Source organism: Rousettus aegyptiacus, unplaced genomic scaffold (genome assembly GCF_014176215.1).
Source record: "Rousettus aegyptiacus isolate mRouAeg1 unplaced genomic scaffold, mRouAeg1.p scaffold_m13_p_9, whole genome shotgun sequence".
Taxonomy (NCBI): domain Eukaryota; kingdom Metazoa; phylum Chordata; class Mammalia; order Chiroptera; family Pteropodidae; genus Rousettus; species Rousettus aegyptiacus.
This window is the reverse complement of record NW_023416312.1, coordinates 57,047,158-57,061,754: the sequence shown is the minus strand read 5'-3', so window position 1 is coordinate 57,061,754 and position 14,597 is coordinate 57,047,158. Positions and strand designations below refer to the sequence as shown.

Below are 14,597 nucleotides of genomic sequence, written 5' to 3'. Positions count from 1 at the left end.
GGTGGAAGTGGAATAGTCAAAATGAACAAACAAAAACAAACAAACAAACAAAAATCAACCAAATTCACACCTTAAGCATAAAGTAAAACTAAAAAAAATTTAAGATTGTGGTGCATTGTAGGTAAATAACAAAAAGAAACCAAACTCAACTTCTGACTAGATTGATTTAATCATACAATAAAGACTTAACAGAAGAATGAACAGAAACATGCCCTGAGAGTTCCAGTAAAGATAATGGAATAGGCAAAAACTGTACTTACTTTCTCTAATGAACACCTTAAAATTACACCTAAATTATAGAACAATCAAACTGGAAAAACACCTGAGATGTATAACTGAATAGAAGACCTATAACTAAGGATATAAAGAAGACACATCGAGACTGGTAGGATGGGGAAAGCTGCAAAATGCACTGATCCTACACCCATGTGAGAATTGGCAGGGTTATCTTGGCTTCGGAGGTCCTCCTTGAAAGGCAAGGGGTCCCAACCCCACCTTTGGCTCCCTGGCGCAGAGTACCAGGCCAAGAAGAGAAGCCCCAACAACATCTGTCTATGAAAATCAGTGAGCATTCTGTCTTTTCAGGTGAGATGGAAGCCTTCTGGAAACACAGGCTTCCTCTTAAAGGGCCAGCGCATAGACTCTTTCACTTCCAGGCACTCACCCTTGGCTCCAGCAGAGAGACAGCAGCTTGGGAGATGCCAGGGACTTTAGAGAGAGACTGAGTTGAGTGGTTTCATGGCAAGGGCTAGAAGTATAGCCACCAGTGTTCCTGTGTTCAACTCTCTTCTCATGTAGCCTATTGGTAAGCAACATCTTTTATTTGTTAAGCTCTGCTCCCACACAGTTAAATTTGAACCTGCATTGGCCTGGTGAACTTCGCTGGCTCCACCCTGGCGATTCCCTGAGATTTCCCCTATTCCCCCACTGCAAGAAGCCTCCTCAGGGTCAATGTCAAGCAGCTGGGGTTGATCCGCACTGCACACTTAGTTGGACAACTCTCAGGGTTCTGTGGGCTCCAGGTAGGTGGCAGTTGGCTTTGGCATTCTCTGAGCCTTCAGAGTAGTCCCAGGATCAGCACTCATGCCAAATCTGAATCTGCACTAAGCTCAGGAACAACTCTTGCCCCATCCTAGAGAGTCCCTGAGATGCCACCACACCCTACTAGCATACTGCCCAAGGTGCTTTCAGTGGCTGAGCTAAAAGGGCAGCCAGAAAGTGGTAGCAGGCCTCGGGCTGCCTTGGACATTTTGGTGAGCTGTCCCAGGCCCAGTAATGGTGGGAACTGGCCTCAGTGCCACAGTATAGCCTCTCACAGATGCCTCCAGGTTCAGCACAGGCAGTAATCAACTTCACATTACTTTGTAGCTCCTACCAGGTAGTTCTGGGCAGATCAAAGGCGACAACTGAACTTGGCTGAAACCAAAGTCCCTCCCAAAATACCCACAAACCAACAAACCTGGTGACTGGCTCCACATCACAGCAGAGCACCACCCCATTAGCCCCATAAGCAGCACACCCAAAAGGTGGTCTCAGCAGATGCCCAAGCATGCTGATGCAAATTCCACCATGTGTGGTCAGCCTCAACACAGCAGCTCATACACTGTGGTCATAGCCAATACTCACAGTCAGTAAACTTGAGAATCAGTCACACCCACTGATGTTCCAACAGCAATCAAGCCTCAACTACAACAAGAGGGAACACACAACTCACACAAGGGGCACTTTGGGATCATCTGGCCTGGGCAACTAAATAGACTGCCACTGGGCTCCACAGAGCATTTACTACATAAAGCCACACAGCCGAGACTGGGAGACATAGTAGATCTACTTATTTTTAAAAATTTTTTATTAAGTTTATGGGGCTAACATTGGTTAATACATTCATGCAATTTTCAGGTTATATTATAATGTGACATCTGTATATTCTATTGTGTTTACCTCCCTAAGTCCGCTTCTTTCAGCTACCATATATGTGATCCCCTTTAACCAACTCACCCTTTCCCTATCCCCCTATATCTGAATTCTTTTACACCATCTACCTCCCCCCTCCACCCCATCTTCTGGTAGCCACTAGTCCATCGCCCATGTCCATGAGTTTCTGTTTGTCCCGTTCACTTGTTGTTTTTAGGTTTCTATCCAACATGTAAGTGATAAGTGATTTTCAACTTTTTTTTTTTTTTGGTCTGGCTTATCTTGCTTAGCATGATTATTTCAAGTTCCATCCACGTTGTCACAAATGGCAGTATTTCATCTCTTCTTATGGCTGAGTAATATTCCATTGTATATATGGACCACAGCTTCTTTAGCCAATCATCTATCGTAGAATACTTCGGTTGCTTCCATGTCCTGCCCACTGTGAATAATGCTGCTATGAACATCGGTGTGCAATTATATTTTTGGATATGGGTTTTCAAGTCTTTGGGGGTAAATACCCAGTAGAAGGATTGTTGGATAATATGGTAGATTAATTCTTAGTTTTTTGAGGATTGTTTTCCATAGTGTCTATACCGATTTGCAGTCCCACCAGCAGTGTATGAGAGTTTCTTTTTCTCTGCATCCCCTCCAACATTTGTTACTTGTCCTGTTGATTATAGCTATTTTAACAGGTATGAGATGGTATCTCATTGTGGTTTTGATGTGCATTTCTCTCATAGCTAGAGATGTTGAGCATCTTTTCATGTATTTGTTGGCCATTTCTATGTCCTCTAGGGAGAAGTGTCTGTTCAGGTCCTCTGTCCATTTTTTGATTGGATCATTTGTTTGTTTGTTGTTGTTATTGTTGTTGTTGTTGGTTGTTGTTGTTGTTCTTGAGTCATATGAGTTCTTTGTATATTTTGGATATTAGGCCCTTATCGGAGATATTGCTTGCAAATATATTTTTCCATTCGGATGGTTGTCTCTTTACCTTGTGGATGGTTTCTTTTGCTGAGCAGAAGTTTTTTAGTTTTATGTAGTCCCATTCATTTATTTTTGCTTTTACTTCCCCTGCCTTTGAGGTCAAATTCGTAAAATCCTCTTTAAGTCCAAGGACCTTCAGTTTCATTCCTATGTTTTCTTCCATGCATTTTATTGCTTCAAGTCCTTAATTCAGGTCCTTAATCCACTTAGAAGTAATTTTAGTGTGTGTGATAAACAGTCTAGTTTCATTCTTTTGTAGGTGGCCTTCCAGTTTTCCCAGAACCATTTATTAAAGAGGATTTCCTCTCTCCACTGTATGTTTTTGGCTTTTTGGTCAAAAATTATTTGCCCATATAAATATGTGTTTACTTCTAGACTCTCAATTCTGTTCTACATGTTTTTTTCTGTCAATACCATGCTGTTTTGATCACCGTCATTTTGTAGAATAATTGGAAGTTGGGCAGAGTGATGTCTCCAGGCTCATCAGTGTTTTGTAATTTTCCTCATATAGATATTGTACATATTTTTAGATTTATGCCTGTTTCATTTCGAGTAGTGCTAATGCAAATGGTATTACAATTTTTTTTCCTAGAGTGGGAATTCATGCATTCTTATTTCTTTTTGTTTCTTTCATTGCAAAAAGTAAATTTTTATTTTTAGTTTTCTAAAGAAATTCAAAACACTAATTCAAAAAGATATACACATCTCTATGTTCACTGCAACACTACTTACAATAGGCAAGATATAGAAGCAATCTAAGTGTCCATCAATGGACAATTGGGCAATTGTATAAAGAAGATATGATACATATATAATGGTAAAATAAAATCTTGTCATTTGGTATTACATTAAAAAAATACAAACTAACTAGATTATATCTCTCTTTTTAAAGTTTGCATAGTTTGGATCTATGGCCATGCTCCCCTAAACAAACCTGATCCTGTCTGATCTTGGAAGCTAAGCAGGGTCAGGCCTGGTTAGTATTTGGATGGGAGACCACCTAGGAAGAACAGGTACTATAGATGTATAAAAAATAAAAAAAAGAGATTGTAAGCTGACAAGGTCCTTGCAATCTGTAAGATCAACCAAGGGTTGCTTCACCTAAAAAAATAAATGAATAAATAAAGTTTGTTTAATTAATGTAATGAAAATTATGCTTGGAAAAGAGGAAGATGACAGACTAGGTAAAAGCAGGATTCACCTCCTCCCAGGTCCACATTGAAATTATAACCAAATTATAAAATAATCAACATGGAGAATCATCCATCTGAAGTTCAGCTGATCATAATAGGTACGTCTGACAATATAAAGAAGGAGCAACATCAAAGCCAGTAGGAGGGGCAAAGTTAATAATCCAGCAGGACTGCACCCGTGGGTGGTGAAGGAACACCTGGAGGGACAGCAAGGCTGTGGAGGCTCTCCTGAAGGAGAGAGGAGTCCTGGCTTCATTCAGAGGCTCTCCATCCCAGAGTCCCAGCCTAGGGAAGAGGAGCTCCTCAAAACTCTAACTATAAAAATTAAAGGGGATTCTAGCCATTTGGGTGAGACAGAAGGAAACCGAAACCCTAGATGCCCATTTAAAGGGCCCAAGCACAGGCTCTTTTATCTGCAGACACTCACTCAGGGCACCAGTGTTGGGTCAGAGGCTTGCGTAAGATTCTTACAGGGAAAGACTGCATTTCTTGTCTCCACAACGAGGGTTTGACCTACAGCTACCATTGTGCCTTAGTAAGGGCCTCTATGGGGCAATCTATAGACTACACTAGCTTACCCATGAAGATCCCTCTCACACAGCTAATTCAGAAGCTGCACTGGCCTGAAGTGATAGGCCTGCCCCACCCAGCATGCAGATTGCCCAGGGCTTTTGTTGCTAGGTGGCTGCCATGCCCCGCACCATGTCAAGGCCAAATATTCACAGCAGGGAGCCAGAGTTGTGAGAGCACATATCAGAGACAGTTTCAGGCAGATCACTGTTGCCAACACAAACTTGGGCAGATCTCGGGGATCTCTGGGCCCATCCCATAGAGCAGCTGGTCTTGTGATCCATGACTTTTGTGGGTACAGAACAGTTAAGGAACTTGCATCAAGTCTGAGGCTGTATTGATCCAAAATCCATTGTCTCTTTGAGACCCACCCAACCCACAAATTGTCTCAGGCTGTCCACTGACAGACAACCACCACTGCCATGCCACTCCCCCAGGTCTCCTATTCCGCATAAGCAACAAACTAGCTCAGTGCAGGCATTGTGGGAAAACTAGTTGCTGGCAGATCTCTTCTGCCTGCAAGAGATGAAATATCACATGACGGGATCACAGGGGTATGTGGGACCACCCCAGACAGCAGCTGGTCTCACTGCGATCTGTGGCTATAGCCAGAATGCCTGGGCACAGCAAAACTGAGGCTGTATTGGCCTGATGGTCCTTGTCTCCCTGAGATCCGGCTTCACCCAAGCCACAAAGTTCCCGCAGCCCATTGACAGGCAGTTCCCCTATCCTTCTCATCTCTGGAGTTGTGCATTCTGTGCAGGCAACAGAACTTGGCTAGCACAGTGAGTGCATTTTGGGGAAAATAGTTGTGGGCAGAACACTGCTGCCTGTAGGAGCTGCAGTATCTCTTGGGGGAATCTCAGGGGTCTGTGGGACCACCCTAGAAAGCAGCATGTCTCCCTGTGATCTTTGACTACTGCAGGAACATGCAGACATAGAAATTGTAGAAAATAGGCTACTGGCATGATGACCCTTGACTTCCTGAGCTCCTGCCCCATTCAATACACAAAGTGGCCACCACATGTTGATAGGCAGCTGTCCCTGCCCTGGGGTGATGTATTCTTCACAGTCAACAGATCTCAGCCAGCAAAGTGAGGAAACTTCAGGGAATACAATGATGGGAAGGTCACTGTTAACAGCATGAAATACAGTATCGCTTGGGCAGATCTCAGGGGGTTTGTGGGCCCAACACAGATCACAGTAGGTCACACAGTGGTACGTGACTTTGGTGAGAGCCCACAGTCCAAGAGCTGGCAGCAAATCTGGTGCTGTGTAGGTCTAAAGTTCCCATGCCTCACTGACATGACATCCCACCTAACCCACAAATTATCAGTGGCAAGCCTGTTCCCAGGCAATCCTGTCCCACCCTGTACTCTCCCTGGGTCACAAATTCAAGAGCAACGAAAAGCACTTAGTTTGTGTGGCCCATGCAAATCCTGTTCATCTAGGAGAAGCATTTGGTGGCAGGCCACAAATTCACATCTACAAGCTTCAGTAATTCATAAACAGAACTCAGGTGTTTGCAGGTCTAGGTGGGCAGCAGCTGGCCTCACTATGATCTGAAACTTTTACAGGGAGCCACAGAGATAGCACTGGCATACAAAATGACACTGTAGTGGCAGGGGAAATTTTTCTCCATACATCCAGGTGATTCCTGGGATCCCTGCACCATCCAATATGCATGCCATTCAGAGGGTTACCGGCAACTGACAGGCAGTATCAGGCCTTAAGGAACACTGGTCTTTCTGCTGAACTGCCCTAGGTCAGGGATGAGGGATAACTTGACTGCTGCCTACAGCATTGTCTTATCCACTTACCTATAAATACAGCATAGACAACAACCATCTGTGGAATGTTTTGTAGTTCCCACCAGGTAGCCCTGAGTTATCAAAGACGACAACAGACCTTGGTCAACCAGGGAGCCCCTTTCGAGGGACCACAAAACCAACATACCCAGAGGATGACACTCTACCACAACAGAGCAATCTCTAACTAGTCTTATAAGTGGAACACACAAAGGGTGTTCTAAACAAGTACACAAGCCTGCTAGGGCAAATCCCACTCCATGGGCTCAGCCCCCACGTAGCAACTCATACTCTGTGGGCGCAGCCAATTTTCAGTCAGCTTGAGTGTTAACTTCATCCACAGGTGTACTAACACCAATAAAGATTTAGCTACAACAGGAGATCACACACAACCAACACAAAGATCACATCCAGGGTCCACAGCACAGGGGATTAGGGAGCGTGTGCCACTGGGCCAAACAGGACACCTTCCACATAAGGCAATCTGGCCAAGGCTGAGAGATGAAAGAAATATTCCTAACACATAGAAATGAACACAAAGAGGCTAATAAAATGAGAAAACAAAGAAATATTCCACAAATGAAACAATAGGAGAAAACTACAGAAAAATAAGCCAAATGAAATGGAATGTTCGAAAACTTCAGGGAAGAATGGATGAGCACAATGAGAACTTCAAAAGAGAGATAGTAAGCATACAAAAGGACATAGAGTAAGTGTGTAAATTAGAGAAATATGGAGCAAAAAGTAAGTAAAGTCACCTGGGATCTAGATGAACAGAAGCACTATAAATAGGGAGAGAAATATTAATCAACCAGCAACAATATAATGTAGGATGGGGCAAATACATGAGGCTTCAAGGTCCCAAGCAGCTGAATAGGACACAAAGACTGCAGCAGTGATAATCTGCAGACACCTGTTTATAGGGGCTGTGTTCGTGAGTGGACTTTCACAGTGATGGATCTGCTTGCTCTGAGCACCAGTACAGGGTGGGCTTCAGAGAGGAAACAGGGAATTACAGGGAGACACTGGGTTGTCAGAGTGAGGGCCGGAAGTGAAGCCCTTTCCTGGGAAGAAGTGCCTGTAGTATCAATTATTATTCCTCTGTTGAGCCCTCCTTGTCATGGTATGTGGACTCAGAGCCGCCATAGCTGAGACATCATCAAACTGGATAACAGAGGTCATTCTACCCAGAGGATTTCCTTAAAATCCACTGCCCCAAACTTGCAACCTCACAAGCCACGTCCAGTTGTGTTCATGATGATTCTGGTGCCCCTTGTTGTGCAACACCAAGATCATGTTGGTAGCAGCTGGCCTCTGTTTCTGATGTGGGTTCTTGAGGCAACTATAAGCATAGCATCTGTGGATTGCTTGTTGAATCTTAACAGGTAACCTGAGGGGCACAGGCTAGGGCTAAAGTTGACCTGCTGCTGAACCCCTCTCAGGACTGTGCCACTGGACACCTACTACACAAAGCCATGCTAATAAGACCAGGAGACTGAAGAGCTTTGCTCACTACATGGGAACAGACACAGAAAAGCAGCCAAAAAGGGAAGACAAAGAAGCAGAAATCATATACTAGAACAGAACAGAGGTCCAGGAATAATGAAATCAAACAATCTAACAGATGCAGAGTTCACAACACTGATTATAAAGATGCTTAATGAACTTAGGGGAAGTGTAGGTGAATTCAGTGAGAACTTAAACAAGGGATAAAAAACATTAAAATCGAAATGGAAATTATAAAAAAACAGTCATAAATGAAGAACACATTATCTGAGATGAAATGTATATTAAATGGAACAAACAGAGAGAATAAAGAAGAGATCAAGTGACCAATATAGAGGATGGGGAAGCCAAGGACATTCAATCAGAATGGCAAAAAAAGGAAGCCAAGACTATAATAATAGTTTAAGTAGCCTATGAGACAAAATTAAATATGAAAGTATGTGTGTCATAGGGGTATCTGAAGGAAAACAAGACGTTGAAGAGCTATTTGAAAAAGTAATGATGAAAAATTTTCATAACCTGGTGAAAGAAACAGATATACAACCCCAAGAAGCTCAGAGAGTCCCAAGAAAGATGAATCAAAAGAGGTCCATACCAAGACATATCATAATTAAAATGCCAAAGGTTAAATACAAAGAGAGAATCTTAAAAGCAGCAAGAGAAAAGTAGTTAGTTACCTACAAGGGAACACCCATAAGACTGGCAGCTGATTTCTCAAAAGAAAGTATGCAGAACAGAAGGGCTTGGCACAACTCTTCAACATGATGAAAATCCAGGATCTACAACCAAGATTACTTTATCCAGCAAAACTATCATTTAGAGTCAGAGGACAGATAGACAGCTTCCTAGACAAAAATAAGCTAAGGAAATTTATCAACACCAAGCCACTATCACAGAAAATGTTGGACACTAATCTTTAAGAAGAAAAAAAATAGATGTATCAAAAGCAGGAATAAAAAGTGATAATAACTATATTCTTATCAATAAGTACCTTAAATGGAAAAGAACTAAGTGCTCCAACCAGAGATAGAGTAATTGAATGGCTAAGAAAACAAGACCCCTACATATGCTGCCTACAAGAGACTCACTTCAGATTAAAAGACACACAGAGACTAAAAGAAGAAGATGGAGAAATATATTGCCTTAATGGACCAAGAGGATACTGAGCTGAATGAAGTTAGTCAGGTAGAGAAAGGCAAATATCACACAATTTCACATACATGTGGAATCTAAAGAACAAAATAAACAACAACAACAAAACAATAAAAATAAACTCATAGATACAGAGAATATTTTGAGGGCTACTAAATAGAAGGGGGTTGGAGGGACAGTGAAAAAGTGCAAAGAGATTAAGAAGTACGTATGGATACTTAGAAAATAGACATGGAGATATAAAGTGTAGCATAAGAAAAATATTTAATAATGTAATAAACATGAAAGGGAGAAAAGGGTATTAGATTTGGTGGGGTGACCACTTTGCGAGTTATGGGGATCTCTGATTACTAGGTTGTTCAACTGAAACTGGTATATTATCGCATGCCAACTACAATTGAAAAAAAAACTCATTTAACTGTACAATGTATATATGTTCAACTAATTGTCTATTTTATTTCAATAATGACCTGGCAAAATTAGGGGAAAAAAAGATTCATGAAACCAAGAACTGGGTCTTTGAATGGATAAATAAAATTGGCAAACTCTTAAACAGACTTATCAAGAAAAAAAGAGAGAAGACTCAAATAAATAAAATCAAAAATGAAAGAGGAGAAAGAGGAGTATTGGCCATACTACCCAATACAATCTATAGATTTAATGCAATTTCTATCAAAATACCAATGTCGGTTTATGAGTTCCACAGAAATACAAAGGATTATAAGAACATATTACATATTACAAACAACTATATAGCAACAAATTGGACAGTCTGGAAAAAATGGGTACATTCTTAGAAACATGCAACTTCCCAAGACTGAGTCATAAAGAAAGAGAAAATCAGAACTGACTGATTACCAGCAACAAAATTGAATCAGTAATCAAAAACTTCACATACAAAAAAACAAAAGTTCTGGACCAGATAGTTTCATATGCAAATTTTACCAAACATTCAAAGAAGAATTAATGCCTATTCTTCTCTTTTTCAAAAAACTCAAGAGGAGGAAAGATCCCTACCTCCTTTTAAGAGGTCATCATTACCTTGATTCCAAAACCAGACAAAGACATTACAAAAATAAGAAAACTATAGACCAATATCTCTTATAATCTTTGATGCAAAAATCTTCAACAAAATATTAGCAAAACAAATTCAGCTACACATTAAAAATATCATACACTATGATCAAGTAGGATTTATTCCTGGGATGCAAGGTTGGTATAATATCCACAAATCAATTAATGTGATACACCACATTAACAAATGAAAAGATAAAATCCATATGATCATATCATTAGATGCAGAAAAGGTGTTCAATAAAATTCAGCATTCATTTATGATAAAAACTCTCAGCTAAGTGGGAATAGAGGGAACACAATAAATGTCATATATGAAAAAACTACAGCTAACATCAAAATCAGTGGGGAAAGGCTAAACGCATTTTCATTAACCTCAAGAACAAGACAAGGATGCCCACTTTTACCCCTCCTCTTCAACATTGTATTAAAAGTCTTAGCCAAAGCAATAAGACAAGAAAGAGAAATAAAAAGTATCTGAATTGGAAAGGAAGAAGTGCAACTCTTATTATTTGCAGATGACTAATACTATATATAGAGAACACTAAAGATTACATCAAAAAACTCTTAGAACTGATCAATGAATTCAGTAAAGTTGCAGGCTACAAAATAAATATTTAGAAGTCAGTAGCATTTATTTTACACCAATGATAAACTTTCAGAAAGAGAAATTCAGAAAACAATCCTATTTCCAATTGCATTAAAAATAATAAATTACCTGGGAATCAAATTAACCAAGGGGGTAAAAGACCTGCTCTCAGAAAATTATGTCATTGAAATAAGAAATTGAAAAAGATACACTGAATGGAAGCATATACTGTGCTCATGGGTAGGGAGGCTCAACATCATTAAAATGGCCATACTACCCAATACAATCTATAGATTTAATGCAATTTCTATCAAAATACCAATGTCGGTTTTCATAGAGATAGAACAACTAATCCTAAAATTTATATGGGAGCATAAAAGTCCCTGAATAGCCATGGCAATCTTGAAAAAGAACAAAGTTGGAGGTATCATGCTACCTGATATCAAACTATACTAGAAGACTACAATAATCAAAACAGTATGTTACTGCCATAGAAACAGATACATTGAGCAATGGAACAGAATAGAAAGCTCAGAAATAAATCTATGCCCATATTCTCATTTAATATATGATAAAGGAGGCAACAATATACAGTGGGGTAAAGACAGTGTCTTCAATAAATGGTGCTGGAAAATTGGATAGATATATTGTTTTAAAAAGAAAAAGAAACTGAACTATCTTCTTACACCATATGGAAGAATAGACTCAAAATGGATAAAGACTTACATGTGAGACTCAAAATCATAAAACTTCTAGAAGAAAACATACATAATAAACTCTGTCATTGCTATTAGTAATTTATTTCCTGATATATCACCTTGGGCAATGGAAACAAAAGAAAATAATAAACAAATGGGACTACATCAAACTAAAATCTTTTTCACGGCAAAGGGAACCATTAGCAAAACAAAAAGACAGATTATTGAATGGGAGAAGATATTCACCAATGATATATCTGAGAAGGTGTTAATTTCCAAAATTTATTTAAGAATCATATAACTCAACACACACACACACACACACACACACTCACAAACTGTCTAACTTAAACATGGGTGGATGACCTGAATACACATTTCTCCAGGGAGGACATGCAGATGGCCAATATATATATGAAAAAAATGCTCAAGGTCACTAATCATCAGAGAAATGCAAATTAAAACCCCAATGAGATATCACCTCACACCTGTCAGAATGGCTATCATCAAATCAAAGAACAAGTGTTGGAGAAGATGTGAAGAATTTGAACTCTTATACACTGTTTGTAGGATTGCAAGTTGGTATAGCCTCTATGGAAAACAGTCTAGAGGTTTCTCAAAAAACTAAAAATGGACATACCTTTTGACCCAGCAATTGCACTTCTGGGTATTTATCCAAAGAAAACCAAAACAATAATCCTTAAAGATCTGTGCACCCCTATGCTCATGGCAACACAATTTGCAGTAGTCAAGATATGGAAGCGACCTAAATATCCATCAACATACAATTGGATAAATAAGTTATGGTTCATATATACAAAGGAATATTACTCGGTCATTTAAAAAATGAAATCCTATCATTCGCAATTACATGGATGGACCTAGAAGTTATTATGCCAAGTTAAATAAGTTAGATAAAGAAGGATAAATACCATATGATTTCACTTATATGTGGAAACTAAGGAACAAAAACAAACTAATTAAACTAATAAAAAACAGAATCAGAAATATAGAGAATTTATTTATGGCCAGAGGGAAGGGGAGTTGGGAGGCTGACAGGAAGGGGTGAAGGGTTATAGAAATACAAATTAGTAGTTGATAGATGAGCACAGGATAGGGAGCACAGCACAGGGAATGCAGTTAGCATTAATGTAATAGCTACGTGGAGAACCAGAGGAGAGAAAGAGCAATAGGGGGATCATTTTATAAATTATATAAATATCTATCCAATGTACTATATAGTTGGAACTAAAAATAAAATATTAAATATTAAAATGAAATTATGCCATCCTTTTATGTTAATTAATATCATTGGTTTGATTACCTTGAGTAGTATTTAAAAAATTTGTATTATTTCCAAGTTGTAGGATTGAGAGGTTGCACAAGATTTAGCTTTGTAAAAACTGTTCATATAAAGTTAATCTCCTCCTCTCATTTTTCTTCATTCTGTTTTCATGTCTTTAGAAGTCAAGTTAAAATGAAATATTTTCTCTTCTCTACTTAAGTTTGTTTCCATTAGGAAGAAAGTATTAAGATTTGACGAAGAAGAACACAAAAAGTGAAACCATTTGGAAATGCAAACTGTGAGAAAATAGTTGCCTCTTCTCTGCCTAAATGAGTTTTTCAAATGATACCCCTTTCTGTTGCATTACAGGGATTGTTTTTGGGCAGGTAGAACTTTGATATACACACAAATTCAGAAAAAAAAATCCTGAACTACATAATTTTATTTCTAATTGACAGTGAATTGGAGCCAAATGCCCTCTGATTCAGTTACATTTGTCATTTTTGGACTCCTTTATTGGCATATGACCTGTATACACCAGCTGGTCATGATTAGAAGCTTATGAATTGCATGACATTCCATTGGTCATTAACTCTCAGGCACTGAGATTCAGCCAGTGACAGAATGCCTTACAGTGCACTAACTGATCTGGTAACTTGATCTTTCACCCCTTAGCACAAAGTTAGAACGACAACTTCCTCTCCAGAAGAAAGGATGTTTCATATTAAGTACAATTGCTTGCAAGTGTTTTAGCATTTACAAAGTCTGGCAGATAAAAACAAAACAAACAAACAAACAAACAAACAAACATCAACTTCATTGTTTCAGGAAACAGCAGATTGTGAAATCAAATGACCCAGGAAGGAGCAATTACCTTTTTCTCTTCTGAATAGACACTATCAGAAAAGCCAAATATAAATAAGAATTATCTCATAAATTAGCATTTCAAAATTAGATAAACTGCTTAGGTTATCCAATTAGATATAACTCCTAGTTAATATGTATGAAGAAAAGCAATCATCCAGAGGAAATTTATTGAGTCCCTACAATGTACCAAAGAATGTGCTTAGCACCAGTGAGACAAAGATGAATAATATTGCATGTTCCCCACTCAAAAGATACTTAGGTATTAATGATGTAAAATTTAAAAAAGTAGTTTAAAAACAAATAACAAAATAAAATATTAGATAACCTTTAGGTAATAGAGAAGAGATTTTTAACTATAGTTAAAGAAAACATATTTTCTTGTGTACCTGAATTGTTAGGGAAGGTTTTATAGAACATGTACCCTGGAAAGATGCCTTCTTGGAGAAAGGCCCTGTGGGTATTTACTCTATTTGGGTTTGGCTAGAAAAACATGCTAAGACCTGAAAATAAATTTGTAGCAGCCCTCATTTGGAGGCCTCACACTACTTTTCATTTGTCCAGCTTGGTCTTGAAATACTTATTTTAAGAATTGAGAACACTTTAGGACTACTCCACAGTATCCATTTTAGTGTCTAAGGCAGGAATGTGTCTTTCAGACAACCAATAGAAGTGCACATTTAATCTACTCTGCATACTACTATCACGTGAATGGAAACATGATATTTTCTAAGTGAAGAAGGAACCACTCCATTATCTAATTGCCTATAATTAACCTTAACATCATTGTTCAATGCTGAGTATTCGTAACAGAAAATACTGAGATTACTCTTCTAGTTGTAGAACTCATTAATAAGCTCATGAATCAAACAATACATTTCATAGGTTCAGAACCCTGAGTGATGGGCCTTATCAGAATGATATGGCTGGCTGTCACTTTGCTATTAATAACAACTC

At 38.9% G+C, this 14,597-nt stretch overlaps 1 pseudogene; it reads left to right on the top strand.

Moving 5' to 3' along the window:
- Window positions 1-3,807: 3,807 nt before the first annotated feature.
- LOC118608506 lies at window positions 3,808-3,926 on the top strand (annotated as a pseudogene).
- The last annotated feature ends 10,671 nt before the right edge of the window (window positions 3,927-14,597 follow it).